This window comes from Lynx canadensis, chromosome X, assembly GCF_007474595.2.
Source record: "Lynx canadensis isolate LIC74 chromosome X, mLynCan4.pri.v2, whole genome shotgun sequence".
NCBI classification, from domain to species: domain Eukaryota; kingdom Metazoa; phylum Chordata; class Mammalia; order Carnivora; family Felidae; genus Lynx; species Lynx canadensis.
Genome location: NC_044321.2, coordinates 63971543 through 63999109, shown reverse-complemented (window position 1 = coordinate 63999109; position 27567 = coordinate 63971543).

Sequence of the window (27567 nt, the reverse complement as noted above, 5' to 3'; positions counted from 1 at the left end):
TAGCATAAGACCCTCCAGTTCCATCCACATAGTTTCAAATGGCAAGATTTCATTCTTTTTGATTGCCGAGTAATACTCCATTGTATATGTATACCACATCTTCTTCATTCATTCATCTGTCGATGGACAACTGGGTTCTTTCCATATTTTGGCTATTGTCAGTAGCACTGCTATAAACATTGGGGTGCATGTGCCCCTTCAAAACAGCATACCTGTATCACTTGGATAAATGCCTAGTAGTGCAATTGCTGGGTTGTAGGGTAGTTCAATTTTTAATTTTTTGAGGAACCTCCATACTGTTTTCCAGAGTGGTTGCACTAGTTTGCATTCCCACCAGCAGTGCAAAAGAGATCCTCTTTCTCCACATCCTCACCAACATCTGTTGTTGCCTGAGTTGTTCATGTTAGCCATTCTGACAGGTGTAAGTTGGTATCTCATTGTGGTTTTGATTTGTATTTCCCTGATGATGAGTGATGTGGAGCATTTTTTTATGTGTCGGTTGGCCTTCTGGGTGTCTTCTTTGGAGAAGTGTCTATTCGTGTCTTTTGCCCATTTCTACATTGGATTATTATTTTTTGGGGGGGGTATTGAGTTTGAGAAGTTCTTCATAGATTTTGGATACTAACCTTTATCTGAAATGTCACTTGAAAGTATCTTCTCCCATTCCATCAGTTGCCTTTTAGTTTTGCTGATTGTTTCCTTCACTGTGCAGAAGCTTTTTATTTTGATGAGGTCCCAGGAGTTCATTTTTTGCTTTTGTTACCCTTGCCTCAAGAGATGTGTTGAGTAAGAAGTTGCTGTAGTCGAGGTCAAAGAAGTTTATGCCTGCTTTTTCCTCTAGGATTTTGATGGCTTCCTGTCTTACATTTAGGTCTTTCATCCGTTTTGAGTTGATTTTTGTGTATGGTGTAAGAAAGTGGTCCAGGTTCATTCTTCTGCATGTCGCTGTCCAGTTTTCCCAACACTACTTGCTAAAGAGACTGTATTCCATGGATATTCTTTCCTGCTTTGTCAAAGATTAGTTGGCCACACGTTTGCGGGTTCATTTCTGACTTCTCTATCCTGTTCCATTGATCTGATTGTCTGTTTTTGCACCAGTATCATACTATCTTGATGATTATAGTTTTGTAATACAGCTTGAAGTCTGGGATTGTGATGCTTCCTGCATTGGTTTTCTTTTTCAAGATTGCTTTGGCTATTCAGGGTCTTTTCTGGTTCCATACGAATTTTTAGGATTGTTTGTTCTAGCACTGTGAAGAATGCTGGTGTTATTTTGATAGGGATTACATTGAACATGTAGATTGCTTTGGGTAGTATTGACATTTTAGCAATGTTTGTTCTTCCAATCCAGGAGCATAGAATGTTTTTCCTTTTTTTTTTTTTTTTTTTTTTTTGCGTCTTCAATTTTTTTCGTAAGATATCTATAATTTTCAGCATACAGATTTTCACCTCGTCGGTTTTGTTTATTCTTAAGTATTTTATGGTATTTTGTTCAATTGTAAATGCGATCGATTCATTGATTTCTCTTTCTGCCGCTTCATTGTTGGTGTATAGGAATGCAACCAATTTCTGTGCATTGATTGTATATCCTGATACTTTGATGAATTCATGGATCGGTTCTAGCAATTTTTTGGTGGAATCTTTTGGGCTATCCATATAGAGTATCATGTCATCTGTGAAAAGTGAATGTTTGACTTCCTCCTGGCTGATTTGGATGTCTTTTATTCCTTTGTGTTATCTGATTGCTGAGGCTAAGACTCCCAATACTATATTGAATAACAGTGGTGAGAGTGGACATCCCTGTCGTGTACCTGATCTTAGGGGGAAAGCTCTGTTTTTCCCCGTTGAAGATGATATTAGCAGTGGGTCTTTCATATATAGCTTTTATGACCTTGAGGTGTGATCCTTCTATCCTTAATTTCTTGAGGGTTTTTATCAAGAAAGAATACTGCATTTTTTGTCAAATGCTTTTTCTGCATCTATTAGAGTATCATGTGGTTCTTGTCCTTTCTTTTATTGATGTGATGAATCACTTTGATTGTTTTGCAGATATTGAACCATCCCTGCATCACAAGTATAAATCCCACTTGGTTGTGGTGAATAGTTTTTTTTTTTTTAATTAAATTTTTTTTCAATGTTTTTTATTTATTTTTGGGACAGAGAGAGACAGAGCATGAACGGGGGAGGGGCAGAGAGAGAGGAAGACACAATCGGAAACAGGCTCCAGGCTCCGAGCCATCAGCCCAGAGCCTGACGTGGGGCTCGAACTCACGGACCGCGAGATCGTGACCTGGCTGAAGTTGGAGGCTTAACCGACTGCGCCACCCAGGCGCCCCGTGAATAGTTTTTTTAATGTATTGTTGGATCCAGTTGGCCTTGTTGAGGATTTTTGCTTTCATGTTCATCAGGGAAATTGGTCTATAGTTCTCCTTTTTAGTGGGGTCTTTGTCTGGCTTTGGAATCAAGGTAATTCTGGCTTCATAGAAAGAGTTTGGAAGTTTTCTTTCCATTTCTATTTTTTGGAACAGGTTCAAGAGAATAGGTGTTAATTCTTCTTTAAATGTTTGGTAGAATTCCCCTGGAAAGCCATCTGGCCCTGGACTCTTGTTTTTTGGCAGATTCTTGATTACGAATTCAATTTCCTTACTGGTTATGGCCCCATTCAAATTTTCTATTTCTTATTTCAGTTTTGGGAGCGTATGTGTTTCTAGGAATTTGTCCATTTATTCCAGGTTGCCATTTTAATGGTGTATAACTGATCATAATATTCTCTTATTATTACTTGTATTTCTGCAGTGTTGGTGTGATCTCTCCTCTTTCATTTTTGATTTTATTTATTTGGGAACTTTTTTTTATCAAACTGGCTAGGGGTTTATCAATTTTGTTAATTCCTTCATGGATCCAGCTTCTGGTTTCATTGATCTGTCCTCTCTCTCTCTCTCTCTCTCTTTTTTTTTTTTTTTGGTTTCAATAGCATTGATTCCTGCTCTAATCTTTATTATTTCCTGTCTTCTGCTGGTTTGGGGTTTATTTGCTGTTCTTTTTCCAGCTCTTTGAGGTGTAAGGTTAGGTTGTGTATCTGAGACTTTCTTACTTCTTTAGGAAGGCCTGCATTGCTATATACTTCCCTCTTATGACTACCTTTGCTGCGTCCCAGATGTTTTGAGTTGTGGTGTTATCATTTTCATCAGTGTCCATGTGCTTTTTAATTTCCTCTTTAACTTTTTGGTTAGCCCATTCATTCTTTAGTAGGATGTTCTTAGTCTCCAAGTATTTGGTATCTTTCCACATTTTTTATTGTGGTTGATTTCGAGTTTTGTAGTGTTGTGGCCTGAAAATATGCACGGTATGATCTCGATCTTTTTGTATTTGTTGAGTGCTGATTTGAGTCCCAATATGTGATCTGTTCTGGAGAATGTTCCATGTGCACCAGAGAAGAATGTGTATTCTGCTTCTTTAGGATTAAATGTTCTGTATATATCTGTTAAGTCCATCCGGTTCATTGTGTCATTCAAAACCATTGTTTCCTTGTTGATTTTCTGTTTAGATGATCTGACCATTGATGTAAGCGGGTTGTTGAAGTCCTCTACTATTATAGTATTATTATCAATGAGTTTCTTTATGTTTATGATTAATTGATGTACATATTTGGGTGCTGTCACATTTGGAGCATAAATGTTTACAAGTTTTAGGTCTTCTTGATAGATAGACCCCTTGATTATGATATAATGCCCTTCTTTATCACTTTATCATTTTATTACCGTCTTTATTTTAAAATATAGATTATTTGATATAAATATGGCTACTCCGTCCTTCTTTTGGTGACCATTAGCATAATAGATGGTTCTCTATCCCCTTATTTTCAATCTGAAGGTGTCTTTACATCTAAAATGGGCCTCTTGTAAACAGCATATAGATGGATTTTGTTTTCTTATCCATTCTGTTACCCTATATCTTTTGATTGGGTGTAAAACTTTCCTAACCTAGGGAAAGACACAGGTTCAGTGTGAGTACTGATGTTTATCTCGAGTACTGAAAGATATGTATTTATTGACATTATATAACCTATAGAGTTGGAATTTCTGATACTGTTCTCTGGTCCTTTCTAGTCTTTGTTGCTTTTGGTCTTCCTTTTTTTTTCCTTCATCTTTTGTCCCCTCAGAGAGTACCCCTTAAAATTTCTTGCAGGGATGGGGGCGCCTGGGTGGCTCAGTCGGTTAAGCGTCCGACTTCAGCTCAGGTCAGGATCTCGTGGTCCATGAGTTCAAGCCCCGCGTCGGGCTCTGGGCTGATGGCTCAGAGCCTGGAGCCTGCTTCCGATTCTGTGTCTCCCTCTCTCTCTGCCCCTCCCCCATTCATGCTCTGTCTCTCTCTGTCTCAAAAATAAATAAACGTTAAAAAAAATTAAAAAAAAATTTCTTGCAGGGATGGTTTAGTGGTCATGAACTCCTTTAATTTTTTTTTCTGGGAAATATTTTATCTGTCCTATTTTGAATGGCAGCCTTGCTGGATAACAAATTTGGGTTGCATATTTTTCTGTTTCAGTACATTGAATATATCATGCCACTCCTTTCTGGCCTGCTAAGTTTCTGTGGATAGGTCTGCTGTGAACATAGTTTGTCTTCTCTTGTAGGTTAAGGACTTTTTTCCCTTGCTGCTTTCATGATTCTTTCCTTGCCTGAGTATTTTGTGAATTTGATTATGATATGCCTTGTCGGTTTTTGTTGAATCTAATGGGAGTTCTCTGTGCTTCCTGGATTTTGATGTCTTGTATTTCCCCAGGTTAGGAAAGTTTTCCACTATAATTTTCTCACATAACCCCTTGTACACCTTTTTCTCTCTCTTCCTCTTTTGGGGCTTCCTATGATTCTGATGTTATTCCTTTTTAATGTGTCACTGAGTTCTCTAATTATTAGTTCATGTTCTTTTGCCTTAGTTTCCCTCATTTTTTCTGCATCATTATTCTCCATAAGGTTGTCTTCTATATTGTTGCTTCGCTGCTCTGCCTCATCCATCCTTGGGGCCCTGGCATCTATTCGAGATTGCAGCTCAGTTATTATTTGCAGCTCATTTTTTTTTTTATTTCATCCTGACTAGCTTTCACTTCTTTTATCTCCATGGAAAGGGATTCTAATCTATTTCGAACCCTAACTAGTATTCTTATTATCGTGATTCTAAATTCTGGTTTATACATCTTGCTTGTATCTGTGTTGATTAAGTCCCTGGCTGACGTTTCTTCTTGTTCTTTCTTTTAAGGTGAATTCCTTAATTTTGTCATTTTGAAGGAATAAAAGGAATTAATGGAGTAAAAAATAACCCTTAAAATTAAAAAAAATAAAAACAACATAAAGAAATCAAATAAAGGATGCTAGATCCTAGGTGTGATTTGGTTTGGTTGCTGAAAGATGCTTGATATATTAGAGAAAAAAGGGAAAGATAAGAAGAGAAAAAAGACAAAGAAAAAAGGGAAGAAAAATGTTTGAAAATTTGCAAAAATGAATACTATACAGTAGAATAAAATGAAATGATGAAAGTAAAATAGAATTTTAAAAATTTGTAAAAAAAGGAAAACATATAGTATAAAAATTATAGGAAAATATTTTTAATAAAAATGGAAAATAAATTGGGGTGCCTGGGTGGCTCAGTCAGTTGGGCGGCCGACTATGGCTCAGGTCATGATCTCGCGGTCTGTGAGTTTGAGCCCCGCATCATGCTCTGTGCTGACAGCTCAGAGCCTGGAGCCTGCTTCTGATTCTGTGCCTCTCTCTCTCTCTGCCCCTTCCCTGCTTAGTCTCTGTCTGTCTCTCTCTCAAAAATAATAAACATTAAAAAAATTAAAAAAAATAAAAATGGAAAATAAAATACTTTCTCTTTCTGTATTCAAGAGTAAGAAAAGAAAAAAATTAAAAGGACCAGCAAACAGAATGAATTACAATTTAAATTACATCTGGTGTCATATAGAAGTGAAGCTATGAAGCACTTTGTAGTCCGTAAACTAAGCAGGCAAAGAAACTTGTGTTTGTCAAGAGCACTGTTGGCCCAGTTGGGCAGGGTGTAGTGTAATAGCTCCATTCTCCACTAGATGGCACTTCTTAGCTTACTGGAGTGGATTCTTGTGTCTAGTCATGTATGCACATGCATGGGAGGGATGAAAATGGTGTCACCCAGCTACCCAGTCTGTAGTATTGAAACTCTGTGCTCTCCATGCCTGGAAATCAGGCACCCCTCCTTTGTCTCCTGTTTCCACCCACTCCCCGCTACTACACTGTTTGTGATCAAGCCATAAGGTGGCACCTCCCTCCTGAGTTTTATCTCAAATGGAGCTGTGTTTCCCATCCCCTCACTTCTGAGGGACTGTGGCTTTGACCTGTTCAGATCCTCAGGGGAGGGTTTGGTTGAGCAATGGCCAGGTGCTGGCCCACCCCCTGGAACGTTTGTGAGACCGTGCTGTTGCCAATGCCCAGTGACTGCAGCTGGGTGCCTGCCTACTCCAGAAAATGTTCATGCAATCATGTAGCAGGAACATTTCAGGGTTTATGAAAAATCACAACACACATCTGGCACCAGGATTCACCCTTAACATCCTTGTTCCAACACCAGGGAATGTGGCTGTTCTCCGGGGTCCACTGAGACCTTTGCCGGTGGGGTGGCCACACAGTGCCTACTAAATGTCCTCCCAGCAGGGGGACTGCCTCTCCCCGTTTGCTCCATGGACCCCTTGGACCTTGCTCTCTGCTCCTGGGTATTCGCCCTTCCCACCAGAGCACTGCCAGGTATCAAGCTGCAGAGTTTCAGACTCTGCACTCCCCCTGTTTATATAGTCTTAATGGAATTTAAACCCTCTTATTTCTCCTTTCTCCCTTTTTTGTTCAGTCCCTGTGGCTGTTTCTACTTTTTCACTTTCTCTCCAGCTGCTTTTGGTGTGTGTGTGTGGGGGGGGTGCTTTTCCCATACTCTCCCCCGCATCTCCGTCCTCTCTCTGCAAGCAAAATTAGCTCCCTGCCCTCTGCAGCTTCTCTCTCCCCCAGTTCACCTCTCCATGCTGTGTACCTGCTGAGTTCTGTGGTTCAGGTTGTGCAGATTGTTGTGTTAATCATCAAATCAGTTTTCTAGGTGTGCAAGATGGTTTAGTGTTGATCTGGCTGCATTTCAGGGATGAGAGGCACAAAAAACTATGCTCTTCTGCCATCTTGGCCTCTCCCAGGATTCTACCAGACTTTTAAAGAAGAGTTAATACTTAATCTTCTCAAACTATTTCAAAAAATAGAAATAAAGGAAAACCTCAAAACTAATTCTATGAGGCCAGCATTACCTTAATTCCAAAACCAACGATCCTACTAAAAAGGAGAATTACAGGCATTCTCCCTCATGAAAATGGATGCAAAAGTTCTCAACCAGATACTATCAAATCAAACCCAACAGTATATTAAAAGAATTGTTCACCACAATCAAGTGGAATTTATTCCTGGGCTACAGGCCTGGTTCAATATTCACAAATCAATCAAAGTGTTACACCACATTAACAAAGAAAGGATAAGAACCATATGATCTTTCCAATAGATGAAGAAAAAACAATTGACAAAATGCAGTATCCATTCTTGATAAAAATCTTCAACAAAGTAGCAATAGATGAAACATACTTCATCATAATAAAGGCCATATACAAAAGACCCACAGCTAATATCATCCTCAATGGAGAAACCCTGAAAGCCTTTCTCCTCTGATCAGGAACAAGCCAAGGATGTCCACTCTCACCATTAGTATTTAACATAGTAGTGAAAGTCTCAGCCTCATCAATTAGACAACCAAAGGAAATAAAAGGCATTGAAATTGGTCAAAAAGAAGTCAAATTTCATTATTTGTAGAAGACATGATACTCTATGTAGAAAACCTGAAAAACTCCATGAAAAAATTGCTAGAACTATTCATGAATTCAGCAATGTATATAAAATCAATGTATAGAAATCTGTTGCATTTCTATACACCAATAACAAAGCAACAGAAAAAGAAATCAAGGAATCACTTCCATTTACAATTACACCAAAAACAATAAGATACCTAGGAATAAACTTAACAAAGAAGGTAAATGATCTGTATTTTGAAAACTATAGAAGACTTATAAAGGAAATTGGAGAGGACACAAAGAAATGGCAAAGGATTCCATGCTCATGGATTTAAACAACATTGTTAAAATATCTATAGTACCCAAAGCCATCTACACATTCAATGCAATCTCCATCAAAACACCACCAGCATTTTTCACAAGTGTAGAACAAACAATGCTAAAATTTATAAGGAACCAAAAAAGACCACAAATAGCCATAGCAATCCTGAAAAAAAAATGGAGACATTATGATTCCTTATTTCAAGTTATATTATTAAGCTATAGTCATCAAGACACAATGGTACTGGCATAAAAACAGACAGATAAATGTAACAGAATAAGAAACCCAGAAATGGTCCCACAACTGTATGTTCAACTAATTTTTGACAAAGCAAGAAAGAACATCCAATCAAAAAGACAGTTTCTTCAACAAATGGCATTGTGAAAACTGGACAGCAACATGCAGAACAATGAAACTGGACAACTCTCTTAAGCCATACAAAAATAAATTGAAAATGGATGAAAAACCCAAATGTGACATCCTAGAGGAGAAAACAGGTAGCAACCTCTTTGGCCTTGGATGGAGCAACTACTTATGAGACAAGGAGCTGGACTACTTACTAGACAAGGAGCTGGAGGCAAAGGAAGCAAAAGCAAAAATGTGCTATTGGAACTTCATCAAGATAACATACTTCTACATACCAAAAGAAGCAGTCAACAAAACTAAAAGGCAGGCTATGAAATGGAAGAAGATATTTGAAAATGACATATATAATACAGGGTGTGTATCCAAAATCTATGAAGCACATATCAAACTTAATGCCCAAAAAACAATCATGTTAAGGAATGGGCAGAACACGTGAATGAACAATTTTCCAAAGAAGTCATCTAGATGGCTACTAGAACATGAAAAGATGCTCAACATCACTCACCATCAGGGAAAATATAAATCAAACTTCAATGAGATACCACCTCACACCTGGCAGAATGGATAAAATTATCAATGTAAGAAACAATAGGTGTTGGTGAAGATGATGAGAAAGGGGAACCCTCTTGCACTATTGTTGGGAATGCAAACTGGTGCAGCCACTCTGGAGAACACTATGGATGTTTCTTAAAAAGTTAAAAATGGAACTACTCTCTAAGTTGGTAACTGCATTATTAGGTATTTACCCAAGTATACCAAAATAGAGATTCAAAGGGATACATGCACCCCGATGTCTATAGCAGCATTATGAACAATAACCAAACTATGGAGAGAGCCCAAATGTCCATTGACTGATGAATGGATAAAGAAGATGTGATACACACACACACACACACACACACACAATGGAATATTTCTCAGCCATCAAACAGAATGAAATCTTGATATTTGCATTGACATTATGGAGCTAGAGTGTATTATTCTAAGTGAAATTAGTCAGATAGAGAAAGACATATCACATGATTTTACTTGTATTTGGAACTTAAGAAAAAAACAGATGAACATTTGGGAGAGGGAAAAAAAGAGAGAGGTAAAAAAACTATGAGAGTCTCTTAAAGATGGAGAAAAAAATGAGGGTTGATGGGGGAGTTGGTAGGGGATGTGTTAGATGTGTGATGACTATTAATGAGGGCACTTGTTATCGTGAGCACTTGGTGTTGTGTTTAAGTGGTGAATCACTGACTTGTACACCTGAAACCAATATAGCACTCTATGTCAACTAACTAGAATTTAATTGAAAATTTGAAAAGAAAAAAATTAAAAAGTAGGAATGGCAGATTTGTAATGACCTTCATGGCGTGGCCTTTATGGCAAGGCAAGTCAAGGCATGGTATCTCATTCCAATCACAGGCACTTGTTTACAGCCTAGGATACAGTGGGGAAGTTGGGAGACACTAGCATCCCTCTTAGAGAGTCTTTATGGTGGGACAGTGATCAACACCAATTTTGTTCAAGGGAATCCTCTGTCTGCTTTTGACACCCAGAACCTCTGACATATCCTGCATGGGACAACACCTGGGAATTGTGGTGGATTTTTGGTAATGGACCTTCTCTAGGCTTCTTGTTCAGTTCCTAAGGACTCTTCCTTGGGATGCCTTTTAACCCACTGGAAACAATTCAGATTACAAAATATAAGAAAGGACCAATATTCTGTAACATCACACAGCCTCAGTATGATTTATCAGTTAGATCTCTCCTATAAGAAACTACACAAATTGGTGGAGGTACACTAGCTTCTGGCCTTCATGGTCCTCAATCAGGACGCTGATCTAAGAACTTTTTGCATAATGTGTTTTCCCTAATATGTTTGGCTAGTAAACCCCCTCATGATATATTGGATGATAGTTGTCTAAACAGGCCTCCTCTGAATATACCTAAGTTTCTGAAGGAAACACAGGACATTCCTGATGAAGGGGATGTTTCTCACTGTTTCTCCTAATCGGCCCAGGTTACTCTAGCTGTATGTGAGGGTTTCTCCCTTATCCATCTCCCAGGTTAATGGCTATGATAATTGTAACCGTCTGTGGTTAGTCTACCTTGGCATGGGGACTTGAAGGAAAATTCCCAAGCAGCTGCTGAAACTCTCTCTGTTTCGGGGAAGTTCCCTGTCTTCTCTGGCCTGACATGGACTGCCTATTTCCACTGTAGTGGAAAGTAAACCTGTGTTTTAATCTATCCAAGTGAATGGGCTTTAGGAATGTGAAACCCCTTTCTCTGCAATCTGGACTTTTATCTGCCTCCAGCCTTCCTGGCAGCACCTCACATTTTCTGCCTCCCTATCCCCCTCTGTTTCTGCACCATCTTGGGTGCAGCCTGAATTACTAACTCCTATACCAGTGCCTCTGGCACCATTGGCTCCTTCTGCTTCCTTTACTATCAAGGAGCAAAGAGCCCCCCATTGGACTTACACAGCCCACTTCAGATTTCCCAACTAGTGTCCAGGTAAAGAGTAACAGTGGAGAACAAATTGATTTATAAAAGAGGATCCAAGTGGAGAATATTTTGTTATTTAAACTAATTTAAGTTTGTTGGCTCAATTAAGATAGGCATGTCTTTAGAGTTATCAGCATTAAATGTGAAATTTTTATTCTATCTAGGTTTACTAAAGAGCAAATAAACTAATATTATCTCTGTTGCAATTTGTCAGCAAAATATGACTGAAAATTATGGTTAATTTTTTTCTGCTCAAAGTTTTCATCAGTAATTGTTAAGATAGCTTTCAAAGTCTTTGGTAACCTGACACTTTAAAGTTTTCCTTGGATAATAAATGGGATTTAATTCATTGGATATTTAGGACTTTTCCAAATGAGATAAAATAGTAAAGCATTGATTACTGAATGTGGGTTTGCACTTTTGGTTTCTTATTGTAGAGAATCTGAAGATACTTGGGTCTGATAGTAAACATACTTTGTACTTTATTAAAAGATTATACTATGAAAAAATATTTTTTATTATTAAATGTGTTCATAAATTTGCCATCTAAAGAATTCTGGTGTAACAGTTCACAATTGATTGCTACTTAGTTTTCACTGGAGACAGAGCTTTTTAAGAGTTAAAATTCTACTAAATGTAATTAAGACTGATGGAAATAAGGGAAGCAACTCTGAATAAAAAAAAGTTGTGGAAGGTTAATGAATAGAAATCTTTGGAAAGGAATTTTATATGTGATCAGGACTAAGGTTGAAAGGAATGGATTTTAAAAGTACAGTGGTGTAAGACTGAAATTCTGCTTTTCTTTGTGTTCAAAAGACAAAGTTTTCTTGGATTCTTGGTCTACTCTTGATAAGAAATTGTAAACAAAGGTTTTGTCTCTTTTGCATGCCCCTCCAAAAACAGTTTCTCTCTTCTTAAATATTTTGTCTTTATCCGGTCTTTGATTACTTAGTTAATAATTTTCAATACTAAAGGAGCTAAGTTTTTCTAACAACTATATAAACCTACATATTTACCTTTGGAATCCCTTATTGTCACCTTGGTTAAGTAATTAAGTTTTAAGTTTTGTAATGATCTGTAATCCTATTTAGGCATCTGCTTTAAAAACTTTCTAAGACTTTTTAACAAACTTCTCAAAGATTTAAATTGTAAATGAAGTCTTTTTGACGAATTAGACTTCTTTGCTATGTTAAGTTCCTTGGAAAGCACTGTCAAGCAAACAATGATAAGCCTTAAGTTGTATTGGTTGGGCAAAGTTTTAATATATTTTGGTCATAAGGTTTTCACTTAACATTCTAATTATTTAAGTATTATGTGTCACAGAAATAACGGAATTTCCTTGTCAATTGCATTATATTCTTTTGTCATTTGCAAAGTAAGTTTCATCTTCAAGGAGATTTATAAAAAGGATCTTTTGACAAATACAGGTTTTTTATATTATTATAATCCTCACATTAAAATTGGTAAGAATTTCCAGAATTAGCTAAAAAGCTGCATTCAAACTGTACCAAGAATTAGTAACATGGGACGAAACGAACTAAGGAAGATGATATGTTTTTTGTGACTCTTGTTTGAAACATTGCTGGTTCTCTAATGTTTGCTCTTCCAGATTAAGGAAATTTACTCGTAAAATATCTATGACTTACAGAAGTTTGATAAAATATTCATTTTTGAACAAGTTAAAGCATTTAACTTTTCTTTCTATCTGAACCGGCTGAAATTTAAAAGTCCTCAGTGAATATTTTTTGTTTCATGGCAATTATAGTTATTTGCATAAGTTCAATAAGAATCTATTCTCCTCGTAACAGGACACCATTGGAAACATTGGTTATTTTACCAAGGCTTTGACTGGAATGTCATATTTGAGAGACACACATTGGTGCAGATATGACCATTCAGATTTAAGGAACTAAGGTTGACTTCATGAAGCATGAAGCCAATAGAACCACTTAGAACTGTTGGCCTGATACCTTGCTTACAGAATTATCAGCAGCATTACCGGGTGAGTAAAGAATGTCACATCATGGCAGGTGCAGGAACATCAGGATATTCTGGGGATCTCAAAAAAGAGGAATTTTTTTTCTATTTCTTTCTTTTTTTAATATGAAATTTATTCTCAAATTGGTTTCCATACAACACCCAGTGCTTATCGCAACAGGTGCTCTCAACACCCATCACACACCCTCCACTCGCTCCCACCCCCCATCAACCCTCAGTTTGTTCTCAGTTTTTAAGAGTCTCTTATGCTTTGGCTCCCTCCCTCTCTAACTTATTTTTCATCCCCCTCCCCCAGGGTCTTCTGTTAACTCTCTCAGGATCCACATAAGACTGAAAACAAATGGTATCTGTCTTTCTCTGTATGACTTATTTCACTTAGCATAACACTCTCCAGTTCCATCCACGTTACTACAAAAGGCCATATTTCATTCTTTATCATTGCCACGTAGTATTCAATTGTATATAAAAACCACAACTTCTTTATCCATTCATCAGTTGATGGACATTTGGGCTCTTTCCATAATTTGGCTATTGTTGAAAGTGCTGCTATAAACATTGGGGTACAAGTGCCCCTATGAATCAGCACTCCTGTATCCCTTGGGTAAATTCCTAGCAGTGCTATTGCTGGGTCATAGGGTAGATCTATTTTTAATTTTTTGAGGAACTTCCACAATGTTTTCCAGAGTAGCTGCACCAGTTTGCATTCCCACCAACAGTGCAAGAGGGTGCCGGTTTCTCCACATCCTCTCCAGCATCTATAGTCTCCTGATTTGTTCATGTTAGCCACTTTGGCATGAGCTGATATCTGAGTGTGGTTCTGATTTGTATTTCCCTGATGAGGAGCGATGTTGAGCATCTTTTCATGTGCCTGTTGGCCATCCAGATGTCTTCTTTAGAGAAGTGTGTATTCATGACTTCTGCCCATTTCTTCACTGGATTATTTGTTTTTTGGGGTGTGGAGTTTGGTGAGTTCTTTATATTTTGGATACTAGCCCTTTGTCTGATATGTCATTTGCAAATATCTTTTCCCATTCCATCGGTTGCCTTTTAGTTTTGTGGATTGTTTCCTTTGCAGTGCAAAAGCTTTTTATCTCAATGAGGTCCCAAGAGTTCATTTTTGCTTTTAATTCCCTTGCCTTTGGAGATGTGTCAAGTAAGAAATTGCTGCGGGGGAGGTCAGAGAGGTTTTTTCCTGCTTTGTCCTCTAGGGTTTTGATGGGTTCCTGTCTCACATTCAGGTCCTTTATCCATTTTGTGTTTATTTTTGTGAATGGTGTAAGAAAGTGGTCTAGTTTCATCCTTCTGCATATTGCTGTCCACTTCTCCCAGCACCATTTGTTAAAGAGAATGTCTTTTTTCCATTGGATATTCTTTGCAGCTTTGTCAAAGCTTAGTTGGCCATACGTTTGTGAGTCCAATTCTGGAGTATCTATTCTATTCTATTGGTCTATGTGTCTATTTTTGTGCCAATACCATGCTGTCTTGATGATTACAGCTTTGTAGTAGAGGCCTGACCTAAGCCGAAGTCGGATGCCAAACCAACTGAGCCACACAAGGTGCCCCAAGCAAAGAATATTTAAATAAGTATATTTATGTCATGTTTGTGTATTGGAAGACTCAATAAAGTAATAATATCAATTTTTCCTCACAATGGTATATAGATTTAATACAAATCCCATCAAAATCCCAGCATTATTTGTTGTAGATACGGATAAAATTCTTCTAAAATTTATAGGGAGAAGCAAAAGTAGTAGAATTGCTAAAACAATCTTGAAAAAGGGGTGATAAAGTGGGAGGGATGACTCTATTTTATATGAGGGTTACTATATACATACAATATTCAAGACAGTATGATATTGTTGGAGGGATAAATAAATTGTTGGAGGGATAAATCAATGGAACAGATTAAAGAACTCAGAAATAAACCCTTTTAAATATGCCCAATGATTTTTGAGAAAACTGGAAAAGCAATTCAATGGGTCAAAAGTAGCTTTTTTTTTTTTTTTTTTTTTTCAATGTTTATTTATTTTTTTTGGGACAGAGAGAGACAGAGCATGAACGGGGGAGGGGCAGAGTGAGAGGGAGACACAGAATCGGAAGCAGGCTCCAGGCTCCGAGCCATCAGCCCGGAGCCTGACGCGGGGCTCGAACTCACGGACCGCGAGATCGTGACCTGGCTGAAGTCGGACGCTTAACCGACTGCGCCACCCAGGCGCCCCAAAAGTAGCTTTTTAAATAAGCATTTGTATAGCAATTGGAAATCCATATGTCAAAAGAAAAAAATTCAGGTTGCCTTCATATCTTGGCTATTGAAAATAATGCTGTAATAAATGTAAAGGTGCATATATCTTTGCTTTTTTAATTTAAATTCATGTTAGTTAACATATAGTATAGTACTGGTTTTGGGAGTAGAATTTAATGATTCATCACTTACATATAACACCCATTGCTCAGCCCAACAAGTGTCCTCTTTCATGCCCATCACCCATTTAGTCCATTCACCCACTCACCACCCCTCCAGCAACCCTCAGTTTGTTCTCTGTATTTGAGTCTCTTACGGTTTGCCTCCTTCTCTATTTTATCTTATTTTATTTTCCCTTCCCTTCCCTGATGCTCATCTGTTTGGGTTTTTTAATTCCACATATGAATGATATCATATATTTGTCTTTCTCTGATTGACTTATCTCACTTAGCATAAAACACTCTAGTTACATCCATGCTGTTGCATAGGCAAGTTTTTATTCTTTTTTGAGCACTAATATTCCATTGTATGGATATATCACATCTTCTTTATCCATTCATCAGTCAATGGACATTTGGGCTCCTTCCATAATTTGTCTATTATTGATAGTGCTGCTATAAACATTGAGGTGCATGTGCCTCTATGAATCAAGACTTTTGTATCATGTGGATAAATACCTAGTGGTTCAATTGCTGGATCATAGTTCTGTTTTTAACTTTTTGAGGAACCTCAAAAAAAGAGTGGCTGGCACCAGTTTGCATTCCTGCAAACAGTGCAAGAGTGTTCCCATTTCTCTGTATCCTCACCGACATCTCTTGTTTCCTGAGTTGTTAATTTTAGCCACTCTGACTAGTGTGAGGTGGTATCTCATTGTGGTTTTGATTTGTATATCCCTAAAGATGAGTGATGTTGAGTATCTTTTCATGTGTCTGTTGTCCATGTGAATGTCTTCTTTGGAAAACTGTCTATTCACATCTTCTGCCTATTTCGTAACTGGACTATTTGTTTTTTGGGTGTTGAGTTTGATAATTTCTTTATAGATTTTGGATACTAACTGTTTATCCAATATGTCATCTGCAAATATCTTCTCCCATCCCATCAGTTGCCTTTTAGTTTTGACTGTTTCCTTTGCTGTGGAGAAGTTTTTATCTTGATGGGGTACCAATAGTTCATTTTTGCTTTTGTTTCCCTTGCCTCCAGAGACACCTCTAGCAAGAAGTTCTGGGGCTAAGGTCAAAGAGGTTCCTGCTTGTGTTCTCCTCTAGGATTTTGATGGTTTCCTGACTTACATTTAGGTCTTTCATCCATTTTGAATTTATTTTTGTGTATACGATAGGAAAGTGGTCCAGTTTCATTCTTTTTCATGTTGCTGTCCAATTTTCCCAACACCATTTGTTGACGAGACTGTCCTTTTTCCCATGGGATACTCTTTCCTTCTTTGTCAAAGATTAGTTGGCCATACATTTGTGGGTCCATTTCTGGGTTCTCTATTCATTTCCATTGATCTATGGGTCTGTTTTTATGCTAGTATCATACTGTGTGAATGGCTACAGCTTTGTAATATAGCTTGAAGTCAGGAATTGTGATGCCATCAGCTTTGGTTTTCTTTTTCAACATTAATTTGGCTATTTGGGGTCTTTTCTGGTTCCATAAAAATTTTAGGATTCTTTGTCTTAGCCCTGTGAAAAAGGCTGGTGGTATTTTGATAGGGATTACATTGAATGTGTGGATTGCTTTGGGTAGTATACATATTTTAACAATGTTTCTTCTTCCATTCCATGAGCATGGAATGTTTTTCCATTTTTTGTGTCTTCTTTGATTTCTTTCAGAAGCATTGTATACTTTCCAGCATACAGATCTTTTACCTCTTTGGTTAGATTAATTTCTAGGTATCTTATGGTTTTTGGTGCAATTGTAAATGGTATTGATACCTTGATTTCTCTTTCTGTTGCTTCACTATTGGTGTATAGAAATGCAATAGATTTCCGTATATTCGTTTTTTATTCTTCAACTTTGCTGAATTTGTGTGTCAGTTCTAGCAAATATTTGGTGGAGTCTTTCAGGTTTTCCATGTAGACTGTCATGTCATCTGTGAAGAGTGAACGTTTGACACCTTCTTTGCCAATTTGGATGACTTTTATTTCTTTTTGTTGTCTGATTACTGAGGCTAAGACTTCTGCACTGTGTTAAAAAACAGTGGCTAGAGTGGACATCCCTGTTGTGTTCCTGATCTTAGGGGGAAAGCTCTCAGTTTTTCCCCATTGAGGATGATATTTTGGGGTCTTTTGTATAAGACTTATAATGTTGAGTTATGTTCCTTCTATCCCCACATTCTTGAGGGTTTTATCAATAATTGATGCTGTGTTTTGTCAAATGCTTTTTCTGCATCTATTGAGAAGATCAAATGGTTCTTATCCTTTCTTTTATTAATGCAATGTATCATGTTGATTGATTTGCAGATAATGAACCAGCCCTGCATAACAGGAAAAAATCCAACGTGAACATGGCGAATAATTCTTTTAATGTATTGTTGGATTGATTTGCTAGTATCTTTTTGAAAATTTTTGCATACATGTTTATCAGGGAAATCAGTCTGTAGTTCTCCTCATTAGTGGGGTCTTTGGTTTTTGAATCAAGGTAATGCTGGCCTCATAGAATGAGTTTGGAAGTTTTCCTTCCATTTCTATTTGTGGGAAAAGTTTCAAAAGGATAGGTATTAATTTTTATTTAAATGTCTGGCGGAATTCCCCCTGGGAAGCCATCTGACCCTAGATTCTTGTTTGTTGGGAGATTTGTGATTATTGATTCAATATCTTTACTGGTTATAGGTCTGTTCAAATTTTCTGTTTCTTCCTGATGCAGTTTTGGTAGTTTATATGTTTGTAGGAATTTATCCATTTCTTCCAGATTACCCAATTTGTTGGCATATAATTGCTCATAACATTCTCTTATAATTGTCTGCATTTCTGCAATGTTGGTTGTGATCTCTCCTACTTCATTCGTGATTTTATATATTTGGTCCATCTTTTTTTTTTTTTTCAACGTTTTATTTATTTTTGGGACAGAGAGAGACAGAGCATGAACGGGGGAGGGGCAGAGAGAGAGGGAGACACAGAATCGGAAACAGGCTCCAGGCTCTGAGCCATCAGCCCAGAGCCCGACGCGGGGCTCGAACTCACGAACCGCGAGATCGTGACCTGGCTGAAGTCGGACGCTTAACCGACTGCGCCACCCAGGCGCCCCTGGTCCATCTTTTTTTTTTTTTATGAGTCTAGGTAGGGGATTATCAATTTTGTTAATTCTTTCAAAGAACCAGCTCATAGTTTCATTGAATTGTTCTACTGGTTTTTTTTATTTCAATATTTTTATGTATGCTCTCATCTTTATTATTTCCATTTGTTTGCTTGTTTATGGCTTTATTTGCTGTTCTTTTTCCAGCTCCTCAAGTTGTAATGTTGGGTGGTTGTGTATTTGAGACCTTTCTTCCTTCTTCAGGAAGACCTGGATTGCTACATACTTCCCTCTTATGACCACCTTTGCTGCATCACTTTGACTGTTGCATTTTAATTTTCATTGGCTTCCAGTGAAATTTTTATTGGAAAAACAAACTTTTTATTTCCTCTTTAAATTCTTGGCTAACCCATTCATTCTTTAGTATGGTTTGTTTTAACCTCCAAGCATTTGAGGAATTTCATTTTTTTTTTCTTTTTGTTGACTTAAAGTTTCATAGATTTGTGGTCTAAAAATATGCATGGTATGATCTCAGTCTATTTGTACTTGTTGAGGGTTGATTTGTGACCCAATATGTGATGTATTCTGGAGAATGTTCCATGTGCACCTGAAAATACTCAAAAAGAATGTGTATTCTTCTGCTTTAGGATGAAAAGTTCTGAATATAAGTCATTATATGTCTTATATGTTAAGTCCATCTGGTCCAGTGTGTCATTCAAAGCCATTGTTTCCTTGTTGATTATTTTCTGCTTAGATCATCTGTCCCTTGGAAGTGTGCATATATGTTTTCAAATTAAGCATCCATCAATAAATGAATGGAAAAGGAAGCTGTGACACACACACACACACACACACACACAATGGAATATTATATAGCAATAAAAAAGGATGATATCACGCCACTTGAGACAACATGGATGAACCTAAAGGGTATTAACCATATGAATGTTTATTCCAATGAATGAACAAACAAAAATCATAATCAGATCTAAAAATACAGAAAACAAATTGATGATTGCCTGAGGGAAGTGGGTAATGGATTGGGCAAAATTGGTGAAGGGAGTGAGAGATACATTATTTCAGTTATGAAGCACATAAGTCATGGGAACAGAAGGTGAAAATAGGTAATGAATAAGCCAGTGGTATTGTAATAGCGATATTGGGACAGATGGTAGCTACACTTGTGAATATAGCATAGTGTATAAACTTGTCAAAGCACTATGTTGCATATCTGAAAGTAACATAACATTATGTGTCAACTATACTCACAATAACTAACTAACTAACTAAATAAATAAATAAATAAAATAATTAATTAATTAATTAAAGTGCATATAGAATAAGGTTTTCCAAAAAACAATCTTAGCCTAAGCCTCATACCCTACATAATAATAAATTTAAATTAAAAATGGGCATAAAAGCAAATGTAAAGCTATAAAACTTTTGGAAAAAATATGAAAATATTTCAGTTATGGGAGAGGTCAGAAGTTCTAATCTTGACACCAAAATCATGATCCATATAAGGTAAAGTTGGTAAGTTATACTTTACAATATAAAACAAAACTTTTTTTTTTTACTGTGAAAAATCCTTTTAAGATAACGAGGAAAAAAACAGTTCATTGAGTGAATATATTTGCAAACCACAAATTAAACAAATGACCAGTATCTAGAATATATAAATAATTTGACAGTCCCAACATAAAAAAATGAAATTAGAAAATGGGCAAAAAACATGAATATATATGCCACTGAAGATGACATATGGATCAAAAGTAAACACATGGGAAGATATCCAACATTATTAGTCAAAAGGAAAATGTGGATTAATAACACCATGAGATATCACTATGCACTTATCAAAATTGCAGAAATAAATAAATAAATAAATAAACAAACAAATAAATAAATGACAGCCCCAAACTGGAAATAATCCAGATATCTCAGCAGGTGAATGGTTAAACAAATGGTGGTACATTCATACCATAAAATATTACTTGGTACTAAAAAAATGAACTTTGATTACACACAACTTGATGAATCTCAAGGGCATTGTGCTGTGTGAAATAAAAGACAGTCTCAAATTTATGTACTGTGTCATATAGAAATGGAGAATAGGTTAATAGTTCCCAGAAATTAAGGATCGTGTTGGAATGGGAGAGAAGTAGGTACAGATGTCAAAGGGCAACATGATAAATTCTTATGAAAATGGAAATGTTCTGTTTATTGATTGTATCAAACTCAATACCATGGTTCCGCAGGATGTTTCTGTTGAGGAAAACTGGATAAAGTGGGTATAGGATCTGTGTATTATTTCTTTCTTCCCCCTTGAGACTTTCTTTTTGACCAATGGATTTTTTTCAATATTTCATGTATTTAGAGGTTTTTCTGTTATTTATTTATATATTTATTTATTTATTTATTTATTTTAGTGGTTGATTTTGAGTTTGAATACATGTGTTCAGGAAACATACTCTATTATTTCAGTTATTTGAAACTTGCTGAGGTTTGTTTTATGGTACAGAATATGGTCTATTTTGGTGTATATACCATGGGTTCTTGAAAGAAAATGTGTGTTTTGCTGTTATAGTGGCATGTTCTATAAATATTAATTGGATCATGATAGTTGATTATGTTGTTGAGTTTTTATATGTACTTGCTAAATCTCTGTCTAGTTTTTCTATCAGTTTTTGAGAGAGAGGTGGTTGAAGTCTTTATACTTGTGGATTTGTCTATTTCTCCTTTTAGATCTATCATTTTTGCTTCAAATATGTTGCAGCACTGTTGCTTGGTGAACACACTTATGATTGCTATGTCTTATATCTTCTAAATATATTGACAATTTAACACTTACGTAATGTTCTTTTATTATCTCTGGTAATACTACTTTTTCTGGAGTATATTTAATATAGCCAATCCTGCTTCCTTTTAATTATTTGGATACAATATCTTTTCCTATTATTTTATTCCAAACTACCTATGTTATTAGAGTTGAAGTGAATCTCTTGTAGGTAACACATTGATGGATAGATTTTTTGTTTGTTTTTTATCTATTCCACTAAACTCTATCTTTTAATTGCTGTTTATAGACCATTACATTTAATACATTTTAATATTTTTAAAGCTTAAAGTTTGCCATTTTATATATTTTTTGTATTCTGTTTGTTCTCTTTTTCTATTTTTCTGCCTTCTTGTAGTATACTTGAATATTTTTATAATTTCATGTTAATTTATTGATGATGCTTTCAGTATATCTTCTTTATATATACTTTGTATATACTTTATATATACTTCTTATTTTAAGTATAATTAACATGCAGTATTATACTTTATATATACTTTTTAAAAACTTTTTAAAATATGAAATTTATTGTCAAATTGGTTTATGCAACACCAAGTGCTCATCCCAACAGGTGCCCTCCTCAATACCCATCACCCACTCTCCACTCCCTCCCACCCCCCATCAACCCTCAGTTTGTTCTCAGTTTTTAAGAGTCTCTTATGCTTTGGCTCCCTCCCTCTCTAACTTATTTTTTTTTCCTTCCCCTCCCCCATGGGTTCCTGTTAAGTTTCTCAGGATCCACATAAGAGTGAAAACATATGGTATCTGTCTTTCTCTGTATGACTTATTTCACTTAGCATAACAGTCTCCACTTCCATCCACGTTGCTACAAAAGGCCATATTTCATTCTTTATCATTGCCACGTAGTATTCAATTGTATATAAAAACCACAACTTCTTTATCCATTCATCAGTTGATGGACATTTGGGCTCTTTCCATAATTTGGCTATTGTTGAAAGTGCTGCTATAAACATTGGGGTACAAGTGCCCCTATGAATCAGCACTCCTGTATCCCTTGGGTAAATTCCTAGCAGTGCTATTGCTGGGTCATAGGGTAGATCTATTTTTACTTTTTTGAAGAACCTCCACACTGTTTTCCAGAGCGGCTGCACCAGTTTGCATTCCCACCAACAGTGCAAGAGGGTTCCCGTTTCTCCACATCCTCGCCAGCATCTATAGCCTCCTGGTTTGCTCATGTTAGCCACTCTGACTGGCATGAGCTGATATCTGAGTGTGGTTTTGATTTGTATTTCCCTGATGAGGAGCGATGTTGAGCATCTTTTCATGTGCCTGTTGGCCATTCAGATGTCTTCTTAGAGAAGTGTCTATTCATGTCTTCTGCCCATTTCTTCACTGGATTATTTATTTTTCAGGTGTGGAGTTTGGTGAGACCTTTATAGATTTTGGATACTAGCCCTTTGTCTGATATGTCATTTGCAAATATCTTTTCCCATTCCATTGGTTGCCTTTTAGTTTTGTGGATTGTTTCCTTTGCAGTGCAGAAACTTTCTATCTTCATGAGGTCCCAACACTTCATTTTTGCTTTTAATTCCCTTGCCTTTGGGGATGTGTCAAGTAAGAAATTGCTACGGCTGAGGTCAGAGAGGTTCTTTTCCTGCTTTCACCTCTAGGGTTTTGATGATTTCCTGTCTCACATTCAGGTCCTTTACCCATTTTGAGTTTATTTTTCTGAATAGTAGAAGAAAGTGGTCTAGTTTCATCCTTCTGCATGTTGCTGTCCACTTCTCCCAGCACCATTTGTTAAAGAGACTGTCTTTTTTCCATTGGATATTCTCTCCTGCTTTGTCAAAGATTAGTTGGCCATACTTTTGTGGGTCCAATTCTGGAGTGTCTATTCTATTCCATTGGTCTATGTGTCTGTTTTGTGCCAATACCATACTGTCTTGATGATTACAGCTTTGTAGTAGAGGCTAAAGTCTGGGATTGTGATGCCTCCTGCTTTGGTCTTCTTCTTCAGTATGACTTTGGCTATTCGGGGCCTTTTGTGGTTCCATACAAATTTTAGGATTGCTTGTTGTAGCTTTGAGAAGAATGCTGGTGCAATTTTGATTGGGATTGCATTGAATGTATAGATAGCATTGGGTTATTGACATTTTAACAATATTTATTCTTCCAATCCATGAGCACGGAATGTTTTCCCATTTCTTTATACCTTCTTCAATTTCCTTCAAAATCTTTCTATAGTTTTCAGCATACAGATCTTTTACATCTTTGGTTAGGTTTATTCCTAGGTATTTTAGGCTTCTTGGTGCAATTGTGAATGGGATCAGTTTCTTTATTTGTCTTCCTGTTGCTTCATTATTAATGTATAAAAATGCAACTGATTTCTGTACATTGATTTTGTGTCCTGCGACTTTGCTGAATTCATGTATCAGTTCTAGCAGACTTTTGGTGGAATCTATCAGGTTTTCCATGTATAATATCATGTCATCTGCAAAAAGTGAAAGCTTGACATCATCATTGCCAATTTTGATGCCTTTGATTTCCTTTTGTTGTCTGATTGCTGATGCTAACACTTCCAACACTATGTTAAACAACAGCGGTGAGAGTGGACATCCCTGTCGTGTTCCTGATCTCAGGGGGGAAGCTCTCAGTTTTTCCCCATTGAGGATGATATTAGCTGTGGGCTTTCACAAATGGCTTTTATGCTGTTTCAGTATATTCCTTCTATCCTGACTGTCTCGAGGGTTGTTATTAGGAAAGGATGATGAATTTTACCAAATGCCTTTTCTGCATCAATAGACAGGATCATATGGTCTTATCTTTTCTTTTATTAATGTGATGTATCCACATTGATTTATTTGCGAATGCTGAACCAGCCCTACAGTCCAGGAATGAATCCCACTTGATCATGGTGAAGAACTCATTGTATATGCTGTTGAATTCGATTTACTCATATCTTGTTGAGAATTTTTGTATCCATATTCATCAGAGATATTGGCCTGTGGTTCTCTTTTTTTACTGGGTCTCTGGTTTAGGAATCAAAGTAATGCTGGCTTCATCGAATGAGTCTGGAAGTTTTCCCTCCCTTTCTAGATTTTGGAATAGCTTGAGAAGGATAGGTATTATCTCTGCTTTACATGTCTGGTAGAATTCTCCTGGGAAGCCATCTTGTCCTGGACTCTTATTTGTTGGGAGATTTTTGATAACTGATTCCATTTGTTCACTGGTTATGGGTCTGTTCAAGTTTTCTATTTCTTCCCGTGTGAGTTTTGGAAGCGTGTGGGTGCTTAGGAATTTGTCCATTTCTTCCAGGTTGTCCAGTTTGTTGGCATATAAATTTTCATAGTATTCCCTGATAATTGCTTGTATTTCTGAGGGATTGGTTTTAATAATTCCATTTTCATTCATGATTTTATCTATTTGGGTCATCTCCCTTTTCTTTTTGAGAAGCCTGGCTAGAGGTTTGTCAATTTTGTTTATTTTTTCAAAAAACCAACTCTTGGTTTCGTTGATCTGCTCTACAGTTTTTTTAGATTCTATATTGTTTATTTCTGCTCTGATCTTTATTATTTCTCTTCTTCTGCTGGGTTTAGGCTGCCTTTGCTGTTCTGCTTCTATTTCCTTTAGGTGTGCTGTTAGATTTTGTATTTGGGATTTTTCTTGTTTCTTGAGATAGGCCTGGATTGCAATGTATTTTCCTCTCAGGACTGCCTTCGCTGCGTCCCAAAGCGTTTGGATTGTTGTATTTTCATTTTCATTTGTTTCCATATATTTTTTTAATTTCTTCTCTAACTGCCTGGTTGGCCCATTCATTCGTTAGTAGGGTCTTCTTTAACCTCCATGCTTTTGGAGGTTTTCCAGACTTTTTCCTGTGGTTGATTTCAAGTTTCATAGCATTGTGGTCTGAACGTATGCATGGTATGATCTCAATTCTTTTATACTTATGAAGGGCTGTTTAGTGACCCAGTATGTGATCTATCTTGGAGAAGATGCCATGCACACTCGAGAAGAAAGTATATTCTGTTGCTTGGGATGCAGAGTTCTAAATATAGCTATCAACTCCATCTGATCCAATGTATCATTCAGTGCCCTTGTTTCTTTATTGATCCTGTGTCTAGATGATCTATCCATTGCTGTAAGTGGGGTATTAAAGTCCCCTGCAATTACCACATTCTTATCAATAAGGTTGCTTATGTTTGTGATTAATTGTTTGATATATTTGGGGGCTCTCGTATTCGGCACATAGACATTTTTAATTGTTAGCTCTTCCTGATGGATAGACCCTGTAATTATTATATAATGCCCTTCTTCATCTCTTGTTCCAGCCTTTAATTTAAAGTCTAGTTTGTCTGATATAAGTAATGGTACCCCAGCTTTCTTTTGACTTCCAGTAGCATGATAGATAGCTCTCCATCCCCTCACTTTCAATCTGAAGGTGTCCTCAGGTCTAAAATGAGTCTCTTGTAGACAGCAAATAGATGGGTCTTGTTTCTTTGTCCATTCTGATACCCTGTGTCTTTTGGTTGGAGCATTCAATCCATTTACATTCAGTGGTATTATAGAAAGATACGGGTTTAGAGTCATTGTGATGTCTGTAGGTTTCCTGCTTGTAGTGATGTCTCTGATACTTTGTGGTCCTTGCAACATTTCACTCGCAGAATCCCCCTTAGGAACTCTTGTAGGGCTGGTTTAGTGGTGATGAATTCCTTCAGTTTTTGTTTATTTGGGAAGACTGTTATCTCTCCTTATATTCTGAAAGACAGACTTGCTGGATAAAGGATTCCAGGCTGCATATTTTTTCTGCATATTGAGAGCATTTCATCCCAAAGCAGCAGAATACATGCTTTTCAAGTGCACTTGAAATATTCTACAGAATAGATCACATACTGTTTTACAAATCAGCCCTGAACAAATAGAAAAAGATCGAGATCATAGCATGCATATGTTTAGATCACAATGTTATGTAACTTGAAATGAACCACAAGAAAAAATTTGGAAATCCCTCAAATATATGGAGTTAAATAACATACTACTAAAGAATGGATGGGTTAAACAGGAATCTATTAAGGAAATTTAAAATACATGGAAGCAAATGAAAATGTAAACACAACTTTTTAAAACCTTTGGGATGCAGCAAAGTCAGTCCCCAGAGGGAAGTATATTGCAATTCCAACCAATCTCAAGAAGCAAGAAAGGTCCCAAATACATAACCTAACTTTATACCTAAAAGAGCCAGAAAAGGAAACTCAAATAAATCCTAAAGCTCACAGAAGGGGAATAATAAATATTAGAGCAGAAATAAATGATATAGAAACAAACAAACAAGCACACAAAAAACACAGTATAACAGATAAATGAAACTAAGAGGTGGTTCTTTGAAAGAATTAATGAAATTGACAAACTCCTAGCCAGACTTATCAAAAAGAAAATAGAAAGGACCCAAAGAGATAAAGTCATGAATGAAAGAGGAAAGATCACAAGAAATGCCACAGAAATCCAAATAATTACAAAAAATACTATGAAAAAGTATATGCCAACAGATTGGGAAATAAGGAAGAATTGGACAAATTCCTAGAAACTCAAAAACTACCAAAACTGAAACAAGAAACATAAAATTTCAACAGACACATAACCAGCAATAATACTGAATTAGTAATAAAAAAAATCTCCCAACAAAAAAGAGTTTTGGGCCAGATGGCTTCCCAGGAGAATTCTACCAGACATTTAAAGAAGACTTAATACCTATTCTTCTCCAAATGTTCAAAAAAATAGAAATGGAAAGAAAGCTTCCCAACTCATTCTATGAATCCAGCATTACCTTCATTCCAAAAACCAAAGATCCTACTAAAAGGGAGAATCACAAGCCAATGTCCCTGATGAACATGGATGCCAAAATTTTCAACAAGATACTACCAAATCCTAATTGAACATTACATTAAAATAATTATTCACCATGAACAAATGGGATTTATTCCTGGGCTGTAGGCCTGGTTCAATATTCATAAATCAATCGGATGTGATAACCACATTAATAAAAGAAAGGATCAGCACCATATGATCTTGTGAATAGATGCAGAAAAAAAAATTAACATATACAGCATCCATTCTTGATAAAAACCCACAAGAAAGGAGGGATAGAAGTAACACACTTCCACATTAGAAAGACAGCGTATGAAAGACCCACAGCTAATATCATCCTCATTGGGTAAAACTGAGAGCCTTTCCCCTATGGTCAGGAATAAGACAAGGATTTCCATTCTCACCATTAC